The sequence below is a fragment of the Pelodiscus sinensis genome, chromosome 1 (assembly GCF_052426305.1).
Source record: "Pelodiscus sinensis isolate ZL-2025 chromosome 1, ASM5242630v1, whole genome shotgun sequence".
Taxonomy (NCBI): domain Eukaryota; kingdom Metazoa; phylum Chordata; order Testudines; family Trionychidae; genus Pelodiscus; species Pelodiscus sinensis.
In genome coordinates, this window is record NC_143052.1 from 304718447 (window position 1) to 304731144 (window position 12698).

The window sequence follows — 12698 nt, forward strand, 5'->3', positions numbered from 1 at the left end:
GCCTCTTCCTGGGACCAGGCTGGCGGCTCCCGGGAGCCTGCCTGGGTCCGCAAGAGGCGGGCGCCCGCCTGGTCTAGTGCGGACATCGTGGACCTCATCCACGACCTCTGCACTAGGCACAGGAAAGTGGCCGTCTAGGGCAGGATAGCTGCCAGCCTGGCCACCCAGGAGCAGGTTTGCATGAAAATCAAGATGGTCCAGTGAGACCTCCGACCCTGAGCCCTGAGCTTAGAATGGCCGTACTGGGTCAGACCAAAGGTCCATCTAGCCCAGTAGCCTGTCTGTCAACAGCGGCCAACACTAGGGACCCTGGAGGGGATGGACCGAAGACAATGACCAAGCCATTTGTCTCGTGCCATCCATCTCCAGCCTTCCACAAACAGAGGCCAGGGACACCATTTCTACCCCTGGCTAATACCACTCCATGGACCCAACCTCCATGACTTGATCTCACTTCCCTTTAAACTCTGTTCTAGTTCTAGCCTTCACAGCCTCCTGCAGCAAGGAGTTCCACAGGTTGACTATTTGCTTTGTGAAGAAGAACTTTCTGTTATTAGTTTGAAGCCTGCTACCCATTCATTTCACTTGGTGTCCTCTAGTCCTTCTATTATGGGAACTAATGAAGAACTTTTCTTTATGCACCCTCTCCACACCACTCATGTTTTCATAGACCTCTATCATGTCCCCCCTCCGTCTCCTCTTCTCTAAGCTGAAAAGTCCCAGTCTCTTTAGCCTCTCTTCATATGGGACCTGTTCCAAACCCCTGATCATTTTAGTTGCCCTCCCCTCTCCCACCTCCTTTTCCCAGTCTCCCCGAGTTTTGTTAAATAAAGAGAGTTTCTATTTTTTAACACGTGTCCTTTATTTTGTACATGAGGAAGGGGGGTTAGGGAGGGGTAAGTGGAAGGAGGTGAGGGAGGAATGGGGTACGAGCCCCCGATGGGGAGGACTGGGCTGGCTCTGCGGGCACCTCGGGGTGAAAGCTCTCCTGAAGCCCCTTGATTGACCACCCCTCTGGATGGCAGGCTGCGGCAAGTGCAGCCTGGCTGACAGCCGAGTGTGGGCACTCAGGGCACTCCAAGCCAAGACTGCTTTGCAAGCGGGGAACCCCTGAGAACTGTCTGTCCGAGGTGGGGGTCGGGTTCCTTTAAGCACAGCCCTCGGCTAGTCTGAGACAGAGCTCCATGCTCTAAGTCCTAATCTGATGCCCTGCCAGCACTGCTTCCGGCCAGCCTTAACCTCGGTTCAGGGTCCACTCGGTGTGGACATGCTAGTTCGAATTAGCAAAACGCTAATTCAAACTAGTTTTTAAGTCTAGATGCGCTAATTCGAATTAGCTTAGTTCGAATTAACTAATTCGAACTAAGTTAGTTCGAATTAGTGCTGTAGTGTAGACATACCCCAAGTGTGGCTCGTCCCCTGCCTATGGAGAAGAGAAGCTTAGGAATATCTGTGGCAACATCCCCTCCGCCAGACACCTCCATGGAGAATGCTCCACAGATCATTACAGAAGCAGGTTGAGATTGAGTTAGTTAGGGTTGGTGCTTTTAAGCTGGCTCCCCGCATGCACGAGCTCCTGCCTGCCTCCACTCCTGATACAGAGGCAGCAGCACAGGGTTGAGGGAGGGGCTGTGTGGAACCATGAAGGTTAACCGGTGAGCTCAGGCTCATCAGTTAACTGTGCAGACAGTTACATTTTCACTTCCCTACTTTAGACCCAAGGAAAATCCATAGAAAACGTAAGAATCTACAGCTCTGTTTTTCCTTCCCAGAGAACCTGACACCCCTCTCTTTCTGTGGTGTCTGTTCCCAGGAAAGCATAGTAGGCTTTCTCCAAAAAACACATCTTAGAGAGGTAGCAATGTAAGTCTGTATCTGCAAAAACAACAAGGAGTCCTGTGGCACCTTAAAGACTAACATTCACAGGACTCCTATTTTTCCAAAAAACATCTACTTTCAGAGATTGCAAGAGCTGACTGTGAACTAGAGATAATGTAGAGGATCCAACAGACTTGAGAGAGGACCCCCATGACTTTGTCTGAGGCCTTGTCTATACTTACCTGGAAAGCTGAATTAAGATATGCAACTCTAGCTATGTTAATTGCAAATGCTTCTATCAACTTCCCTTACTTCTTGCAAATCGAGGAGTACTGGCACTGAGTGCCCTCAGTGTTCGATTTAGCAGGTCTTTATTAGATGCATTAAATCAAACTCCAAAAGACTGTCGCCGCAGCATCAATCTTCCTGGTAGTGAAGACGTGGCCTTAATGAGGCAAACCCTTTCCCATTATGAACAATTAGATGGGAACTATGCAAGGGGGTTCTCACACAGGCTTCTTAACGAATCTGGGCCATTTTCATTAATTAGAAAAAACTGCTAACAGTCTAGTCCTAAAGTGTCTGTGTAAAGGTTTGTATATATAAACTCTTTAAAAGGTAGCTGTGTGTGGCACCTTCACCCCACCTTTTAAGCAGATTATATACACATATATGCTTTTTTAAAGGATTATACACAGAGACAGAAAGCATGCAGAGATAATAATATACACAATAGAGATATACCATAGTGTGTTTCAAGATTGTTATAGGCTTCAGGAAATGACTTCAGGACAGGACCTTGTCCTTCAAAACTAAGTGAAACTATAAAGATAAAATAAGGAATAGAGGCTTTATCTTTAGCTTAGGATAAAATACTGTAGAAAATTGTGGCATCAACTTCTTCTCAGGTGAATACAGCTAACAGATTGAAGTATATATACACACCAAAAGAATCATGACAATAGTAATACTGAAAAAGCTGAACTAGTAATAGCTCAAGAGCTAAAAACCAGTAAGCAGTTCCGATATAAGTGGGCAGAACTAAAAAAACCCTCAACTCCTTCAGGAAGTACAAGATTTGGAATAGGGATGAGGGTTGATTTAGCACTAAATAAGAGAGCCTTGTAAATCTATTTACAGTATTTTACATCTTGCCCTCCTGCTGCAATGAGCAAGAATTTACCTGGAAACAAGTGAAAACATGCTTTTATAAACTGCACAGGTAACACTTTAAAGTACATTATGGAGTCTATAATTTAAAGCCTCATGGGTAAATAAAAAGGTTCTGATTCTTAAAAAGGGAGACCATGCCATACATTTAAACTAAACAAATGAAGAAACAAATAAAAAAACTCAATAGATTTACTTACCTTTGTTACTAACGCATCTTAATATATTAAATCTAAAATTATTTTAACCAATCTAATTTTACTTTTCACCATTCATATTGTTTGCTTTTTGCAGGAAGTTTACTCAACCTAGGCAATGAAAATATATAACAGAATTTAATTTTTTTAGGGCAGTGTTATTCACTGGCTGTCATTAACCATCACAGCATGGCAATTAATGGAACAGCCAACAGAAGATAGACAAGTGTCTAAATCCAAGCAAGAAACTAAATTACAAAAGGTTCCTATCCCTTGCTGTCCATCAAGGAGGTAGGCAAAAGAGAGAAATCTGAGATATGGCTATACAGGGGGGGTCCCTTTAAGCATGAGCCTCAGATAGCCTCAGGAAGCAGCTACCGGTATTGACTGCTGTCCTGCTGGAACTGCTTCTGTGGGCCTTTAAAAGCAAGTGTGTGGATGCTGTATTTCGAAATAGCTCAATGCTATTTTGATTGGCATTTGCTATGTAGACATGCTATTTTGAAATAAACTCTTTTGGGGTTTTTCTTCCAAAATAGCTTATTCTGAAATAAGCATGCATGCAAACCAGGTGGCTTAAAAAAAAATACCAGACACACTTGATCTCAGATGCGGGAGGATGGACACCAGCCGGGAGGGGAGCGGGGCTGGCTGGGAGGATGTGTGTGTGGGGGGGGGGAAACCAGCTGGTGGGAAGCCAGGCTGGTGGGGGGAGGAGGGTCAGAGGCAGCAGGGCTGGCCGGGGGAGATCAGGTGGGGGGGGGTGGTGGATGGACTGGCTGACAGGAAGTGGGGCTGGCTGGGAGGGGGTCGGGGGCAGCGGGGGAAGAGAATTGGCTGGCAGGGAGCAGGACTGACACAGGCGCATGCAGATCCTGGGGCGCTGCCCTTCCTGCACACGTTCCCGGCAAAGCATGAGTGAGTCCAGCCCTGGGGATTCCCACCTGCCCTGGCCCCGCCCCCCCTCGCATAGTTGCGTACTGCCTGGCTGGTAGCATGTCTACCAGCCAGGCAGTTCGCAACTAGGTACTGATACTCCAAATAATAATAAAAACTTACCTTATTAGAAAATACCAGACATTTTATATGTCCAGTATTTTCTTAATTTTTTTCCCCGGACAGAACCTTCAAATACCGGACTGTCTGGTTCAAAACTGGACACCTGGCAACCCTAAGCATGCAATGTAGACATACCCCAAGTGATCCCTCTCCTGCCATCCATTTCCAGCTCCCTGACGAACAGAGGCTAGGGACTAAGTATTGCTGGACCTAACCTCCATGAATTTATCTAGTTCTTTTTTGGAACCCTGTTAAAGTCCTGGTTTTCCCAACATCTTCTGGTAAGGAGTTCCACAAGCTGACTGTGCATTACATGAAGAAAAACTTATTTTTGTTTGTTTTAAATCTCCTACCTAATCATTTCATTTGGTGACCCCCTAGTACTTATGTTATGGGAATGAGTAAATAACTTTCCTTTATTCACTTTTTCCATACCTGTCATGATTTTATAGACCTCTATCATATCCCCTTTTAGTCTCCTCTTTTCTAAGCTGAGAAGTCCCAGTTTTAATCTCTCTTCATATGGGCCCCATTTCAAACCCCTAATCATTTTGTTGCCTTTTTCTGAACCTTTTCCAATGGCATTATATCTTTTTTTAGATGAGGCGACCACATCTGCATGCAGTATTCAATATGTGGGCATATCATGGATTTATAGAGGCAATAAGATATTCTTTGTCTTATTCTTTATTCCTTTTTTAATGATTCCTAACATTCCATTTGCTTTTTTGACTGCTGCTGAACATTGAATGGATGTTTTCAGGGAACTATTCACAATAACATCAAGATCTCTCTCTTGAATACTTTTAGCTAAAATTAGTACCCATCATTTTATACATGTAGTTGGGATTATTTTTTCCAATGTGCATTATTTTGTATTTATCAAAAATCAAATTAATTTGCCATTTTGTTGCCCAATCACCTAATTTTATGAGATCCTGTTGAAACTCTTCACAATCTGCTTTGTTCTTATCTTGAGCAGTTTAGTATCATCTGAAAATGTTGCTACCTCACTGTTTATCCTTTTCTCCAGATCATTTATAAATAGGTTGAATAGGACTGGTCCCAGTACGGACCCTTGGGGGACACCACTAGTTACCGCTTTCCATTCTGAAAATTGACCATTTATTCCTACCTTTTGTTTCCTGTCTTTTAACCAGTTATCAATCCTTGAGAGGACTTTCCCTCTTATCCCATGATAAAGAGGACCTTCCCTCTTTCCTTAAGAGCCTTTGATGAGGGACATTGTCAAAGGCTTTCTGGAAATCTAAGTACACTATTATCCACTGTATCCCCCTTGTCCACATGCTTGTTGACCCTCCTCAAAGAATTCTAGTAGATTAGCAAGGCATGATTCCAGTTATTAGGTACAGAAGCTGATTTAAAGGATAGGTTACAAACTACCGTTAATAGTTCCACAATTTCACGTCTGAGTTCTCTCAGGACTCTTGGGTGAATGTCATTGGGTCCCGGTTACTTGTTACTGTTAGGTTTATCAATTTGTTCCAAAATCTGCTCTAATGACACCTCAATATATATAATATAGATAATCATATCTTACAAGTTAAGCAAAAGGAACATTCATATCATGGCATAAAAACTGACTGACACTCATATATTTGCATAAAAGACCTTTCTTTCTTTTTCATTGTGCCATTTCCCACAAATTTCAGTTCACCTCAGATTTATCACGAGCACTGTCCCAGTGGATTAATTGCAGTGTAAACATATGAACATACACACATCTGAAATGGGAAGGAGACCAGACAAGTGCAAACTCAACTGTTAAGAGGTCAATCAAGTTTTATCCTCCTCCTGAGGAAGTAGAAAATGGGGATCATCGTCCCTATGCACAAATCCTTCCTGGGAGGCAATTTAAAAGGGTCTTCAGGATCTATTCTACATGGCATTAATGGAGAAAGGTGATATGTGAGCATTTGGAAGATGATTTAGTTTATGAACTGATACTTGTGAGATTAATGGCTATGTATGATTAAAGTTGCTCTTTTTCTCCTCACTCTTTCCATCTCTGTCCAAAGTTCACTGGGGTAGAAGTAGTGGGAGGCAGGATGTGATATTCTAGCATGAATGGGGACTTTGGGATACAGACTAAGGGCCAAGCAAGAATCATACAAATTAGGTATTGAGCTAATATAAGGCATACCAGAGAGACTGTGATATTCCCTAACAGTACTTCATCTTTATGACCTGGAAACTAAGTCCGTAGTAGTTATGTCTCGCCATCTTCTGGGGTAGTGATTTATGTAAAGAAATAGGTTATCTTATCTTCAATGTTCTTATCATCCTTAATTGCTCCCTTTACTCTTTGATCGCCCAGAAGACCTAATAATTGTCTGACTGGCTTCCTGCTCCTGAAGAATGTCTTCTTGTTACTTTATCATCTTTGGCTATTTGCTCCTCAGAGTGCATCTTATTCCTCCCACTTTTTCCTTCTTATGTATTGTCCACTGTCTCTTTATTTTTCTTTTTATTGGCTTCTCTGGGAATTTCATTTTCTGAAATATGACACTGAAGAAAATTTAAATACTTTTTGATTAATGATTTCCAGAAATGGCTATTTTTCAAGAACAAATAATAGCATTCTGACATGTGAATATCTGATTTGTCCATGCAATCAAGTAACCACATGTTTAATTGCTATCATACAGGCTCATAATTATTTGTGAATGCAAAAAGAAAAACCACAGACCAGGAAGCCAAGCTAGCAGAGAACAGATTAAGAATCAAACCTTAAAGTGCAATTACATGTAAAATGCCCTTCTGAAAGCATACTCCAATATTAGTCACTAAATGTTCAAATACCACATAGGGTATTCCACACATCAAGGAAAAACCCATGACTGGCATTTACCAGCTGATTCAGGCTCTTGGGGCTGTTTCACTGCTGCACAGACTTCCAGGTTCAGGCTGGCACCTAAGTTCTGGGATACCTCCAACCCTCACAGCGTCCTAGATTCCAGACTCCAGCCCAAGCATGCAAATCACACAGCAGTGAAACAGCCTCTTTGCAAGTTTTTCTTTGCTATATCGACATGTCCATACGGCCAGTAGGGACCAGCATGATCAGTCCAAGGGTTCTCAAATGTCATTACATCGCAATCCCCTTTTGACAACAACAAAAATACTGTCTGACCCAGGGGACACAAGCCTACCTGAGCACTGCTGCCCTGGGCAGGAGTCCAAAACTAAAGCCCAAATGCCACCACCCCAAGAGGGAGGTCTAAAGCTGAGAGGTCTAAAGCTGAAGCCCAATGGCAGGGGTCTGTAACCTGAGCCCTGTTACCCAGGGCTGAAGCCCTTGGGCTTCTGCTTCAACCCCAAGTCCTCGCAAGGTTAACACCAGCCATAGCAACCCCATTAAATATAAGGCTGCGATTCACTCTGGAGTCCCGATCCTCCGTTTGAGAATCACGGATTAATCTGACTTCCTGCCCACTGTAGGTCACAGAACCTCACCCACTCCTCTACTGTAATAGGCCCATAATCTGTGGTTGAGTTATTGAAGTCCTCAAATCTTGATTTAAAGACTTCAAATTGTAGAAAATCCACCATTTATTCTAGTTCAAACCAACATGTGACCCATGCCCCACAATGCAGAGGAAGATTCCCATTAACATGATTTTGAGTACTGCAGTAAAATGTTCTGCACAACTTTGACAACTAAGGGTATATGTTTAATATAATAGATTAATTGTTAACAGCTACCCCCTCCAAGCATAAAACCTACAGTAGTTTTGTTACCTTAAAAGCTGGACTATCCTTTCACAGACACTTTAACATACAGAAAACATTTTGAAGAGTGAATGTAATAGATTAACTTTCCTGGAATACATTAATTATCTAAAGGCTGAAGAGTTCAGATTCCTCCGCAAAAATGAGGCTGTATATCAATGAGCTGTGTGCAAATCTAACAGCAAAGCATGTTTTCCTAAACAAATTAAATTATTTTGGCTGATAAATGTAACAAACCTCTCTGGCCTTTATTCACCAAGAAAGGTTATGCTACTCTCCTGCTAATGTGTCATGGAATTTTTAAATTTTCCACAAGCTGAAAACACACATTATTATTAACTTTAATTACAAGTTAACCCAGTGCATTTTATAATCAAAGGGAAGTAAATGGCATTTATATTTTAATTTTGGGAGTCCAGAAAATGCAGTGATTAAATAAATAACTTAGTGAAAGTATATAACACTGCTCACAAATGGCAAAGATCAAATAGACAGAATGAAAGGCAAATATGAAATAATTATATCCACAATTCTTTTCCTTACTTCAAAAATAAAGAACTATACAGCTGCAGCAAAAACAAACAGTAAAAGGAATCTGGCTAACAAGTAAAAAGTGTTGAGACAACCATGTCATATCGACATGACAACACTGAAGAAAATTAAATTTTTGCAAAAACAATGCTGAAAAATACCATCTAGATATACTGTAAAGCAATGTTTCTGAACCTTTTTTTATAAAGTACCCCCTTTGAAAAGATTATAAGTACCCCCAGTACCTACAGTTTTCAGACACGCACATTTTTTTTCTACAATTGCAACACATTTGTTTAAACAACTTAATCATAGCTGGGCAGGCGATGAAATTTTTGGGTGTAAAAAGTACAAACATAATAAAGTGCTATAAAACTTTTTTAAAAAAATCAGTTTTCTCCAAATTTCAGTTGTGTTGACATACCCCTCAAACTTCTCTCGAGTACCCCTGAGGGTACTCATACCACTGGTTGAGAAACACTGCTGTAAAGAATTAAGCTTCAAAGCCTTCAAGAATCATCTTTGTTTAAATGCTGTTTATTCTAATGTTAAAACAATAATTCAAATACCGAGGCCAACAAAGCACATTGCACTACTTAGAAAGAGGTCCACATTATGGAAATAAAAAAAGGTAATCTGTGGAAAGTAAAATCAATCTTATCTTAAACTTTTAAATATTATATACAATTATATTTACTTACAAATATTCCAATACCTTTTGGTATTATTTGTGTAGTAACCATGTAATGGAGTGCAGCTACTCAGTCCTCAACCCTAAAAATTCTATCTTGTTTTATAGTAATTTCCAGAAAGTTCATCTTGTCCTGCTTCCACATACATCCATGACATAAAGTTGTCTGAAGAAGAGGGGGGAGGAAATCTTCACCTCCATATTTGCCCATTCCTTGTCCAGTAATTTATTTTGCCACCAAATCCCAAAATCAGTCTTGTCCTCACATCAATTCTACTCCCACATCTGTTCTGCTCCTGCCAGCATCTCCACCAATTCTGTTCCTCCAGCCCATCATCATTCTGTTCCTGCCAGCATCCCTATCAATTCTAACCCCAAATCTATTCTGCCCTTTCCAGACTCCCATCAATTCTATAGTTCAGTCCTCTCATCTGTTTTGGACATTCAGTATCACCTGGTGTGTGTGTGTGGCAGGGAGAAAGGACAACAAATCTACAACCCTCTGGTCTAGGGAATTCCCCATTCTCCTCTTGCCCTCCCCAAGACTCATGTTTCAGAGGGAAAAAGAGTGGGGAGATCAGCACTGATGCTATCCTATTGCTCCCAGGAAGGGATGGGAAAGAAGGGGATGCAGCCTCTTGAGGTTCTGGGCTCATCTTCCTTATCCTTCCTTTTGTGAGAATGAGGGAAGGGGCAAGAGCTCTCCCTTCCTCCTGAAGTAGCTCTGATTGGCTGCTTTTCCCCAGGAGATAGGCAAAGGGGGAAAGCAGCTAATCAAAGATGATTTTTTTCATCCCAGCTGGAACTGAAGAGGTGTACCCTGCAGCTATCTGGTTGGCTGCTTAGACATTTTATTTCCCAGATCTGCAAGCCATTGCAACCTCGTGCACTTTAAAACTGCCTATATCTACTCCTACTTGTACCTAAACATATGTGTTGGAGAACAGTCAAGTCAAATGTATAGGTGATACAAACCTGCTTCATGTTATATGACTTTCATAGAATTACAGGATTTTGCTATGAGCGCTGTGGTGTACTAGTCCCTAGGGGTATATCTAGACTACATTGTTTTTTCGAAAAAACTGCCTCTTTTTTCAAAAAAACTTCACCTGTGTACACACTGCAATCACATTCCTTCTAAAATATATTGAAAGAACGCAGGGTTTTTTTTTGACATTGGTAAACCTCAAATTACGAGGAAGAACGCCTTTTTCAAAAGACCTCTTTTGAAAAAAGGCGTGTGTGGACGCACAACAGGCACATTTTTTTAAATAAAATAAATATGAAATAAGTATTATTGTCTTACTGGGCTGTGACCTGAGATGCAGCTGCTCCTAAGAAGGCAAATGTAAGGAAATAAAGACATATCAAAAAAATGAAGGTTGCAACTTGCAGCCTTATTGTGACATGAAAGGGGAGGAACTTTTTCTTTTTTCTTCTGGACAAAAAAAAATTATAATGCACCTCCCATCTCTGCTGGACAAATATAACCATTCAGGCCTCTTGGGTAGAGGACCCTGAACTAGCGTGTGTGTGGGGAGGGAGCGAGGAATGAAAGGAAACATCTGCTGCAGTACATGCAGAAGGACTTGAGCTGCAGATTGGATGAACACCTACAAGTACAAAAGCAAACAATGAAGCAGGACGGGGAGAGGAAGGAGAGAATAGAGTTTAATACTTTGAACATTACAGGGCAATGAGGAAGCAGGAATAACAGCAGAGGAAATTGTTTGAGCAGCTGCTTAGCCAGATGGCTAGCAGACAACAGACCATACCCTTTCACAGGCTGCTCCATTATAGGGTAAGTCTACATGGCAACATTATATCAAAATAACTAGCATTATTTTGAAATAACTTAGTCTGTGTCTACATAGCAGGAGGTTATTGTAAAATAATGTTGAAATACTGTTAAACTGGAGGACTTCTCTGACTCCTGTAACCTTCATTGAACAAGGAGTAAGGGAAGTCAGAGGAAGAGTGCTCTATTTCGAAATAAGTGCTGTGTAGATGCTCTCAATTTCAAAATAAGCTACACAATTGATGTAGCTCAATTTGCATAGCTTATTTCGAGTTAAACCCTGGTGTGTAGACGCATCCATAGCTACTGCCAATGGACTCCCCTCCATGCTACTGTAACCCATGTACCTAATAGAAAGCTATCTCTTTAAGAGACCGGGTCAGACTCCATGAGCAAGCAGGCAGGACCATGTGCTCTCTGTGATCTGGGAGAAGCTAAGTCAGGAGTAGAGAGCAGGCTGTTGTCCTTCACTCTGAAACACTTTGCAGCAGGTAGTGATGATGTCCATTCTCTACCAGGGAACATGGACAACATTAATTATAGCAAGGGGGAACTGGGAGGGGAAAAAATAACTTGTTTTAGTTGCATGCTTTGAATGCTGTTTTAATTTTAGCCAAACTGTTCTAGTTAACTTTCTCAGTCACTATGATTCTTCAGCTACTCTTTAAATGTAGCAATGGGAAAGAGTGATTTCTATTTTGTTATTCTCAACTTTTGTATTTTCTTGTAATAGGGGTTCTTTAAGTCTGCATACATGTGAGTTAACTGACTGTTTAATCAGTTAGCTAGCTGTGTAGCAGTGATCCACAGCAGAGGAAGAGTCTGCATGGACTCCAACTGAGGATTCCAGTAAGCAAGTTGAGAGACTGTTCAGACTGAGCCTATGGTGCAGATTTGATGATCAGAGACATAAACTGAGAGTTTGGTGAACTAAATGTAAGCTTTTGGGTTCTCTCGGTTTCTTCTTACTGTGTTTTTGTTTGTTTTGTGGACTGAACTGTTCAAATTTTACTTTTGGTTTTCACTTTACTTTAGGAATGTAAAATCCCGATTAATCAGCCTCATATTTAACTGGTTAACTGACTAAAAGCAAGATCTGGGCTGGCTGTCGGCTTCTGGCTCCCAACCTCCACTACAGCAGCCCCTGCCTGAAGGGTGTAAGGTAGGGATGTGAAGGACTAGCCAACTATCCGATAAGCAAATGCTTATCAGACAGTCGACAGGCTAGTCAACTAGTCACTTTCCACTCCCCTTGCTGCCTCTAACAGAAAGAGGCAGCAAAGGGGGGAGGAAGAGGTGGGGATACTTCAAAGTGGTAATGCCACATGGAGCCCAGGATCAGTTAGGAACTCCCCCACTAACCCCGGGCTCCATGCAGCGCTGCCACTTTGAAACGCCATGGGGAGCCCAATGTCATGCTGCATGCAGTGTTTCAAAGAGGCAGCGCCATAGGGAGCCCCCAACTGATCCTGGGCTCCATGCAGCACTGCCACTTTGAAACGCTGCGAAGAGCCTGATATGTTCCTACCTACTTTCCAGAACAAAGCAACTCAGAGAGAATCTTCTGGTGAAATACCATGGGTGTGTCTAGAGCAGTGTTTCTCAATCTTTTTTTTTATAAAGTACCCCCTCTAAAAAAATTATAAGTACCTCCAGTACCTACAGTTTTCAGACACACAAT

General features: G+C 41.8%; 1 protein-coding gene across 1 annotated transcript in view; it reads right to left on the reverse strand.

The window, feature by feature from the left end:
- SACS (sacsin molecular chaperone) overlaps positions 1 to 12698 on the reverse strand; it is a 164752-nt gene that overhangs the window by 148754 nt on the left and 3300 nt on the right. The window lies entirely within an intron of this gene.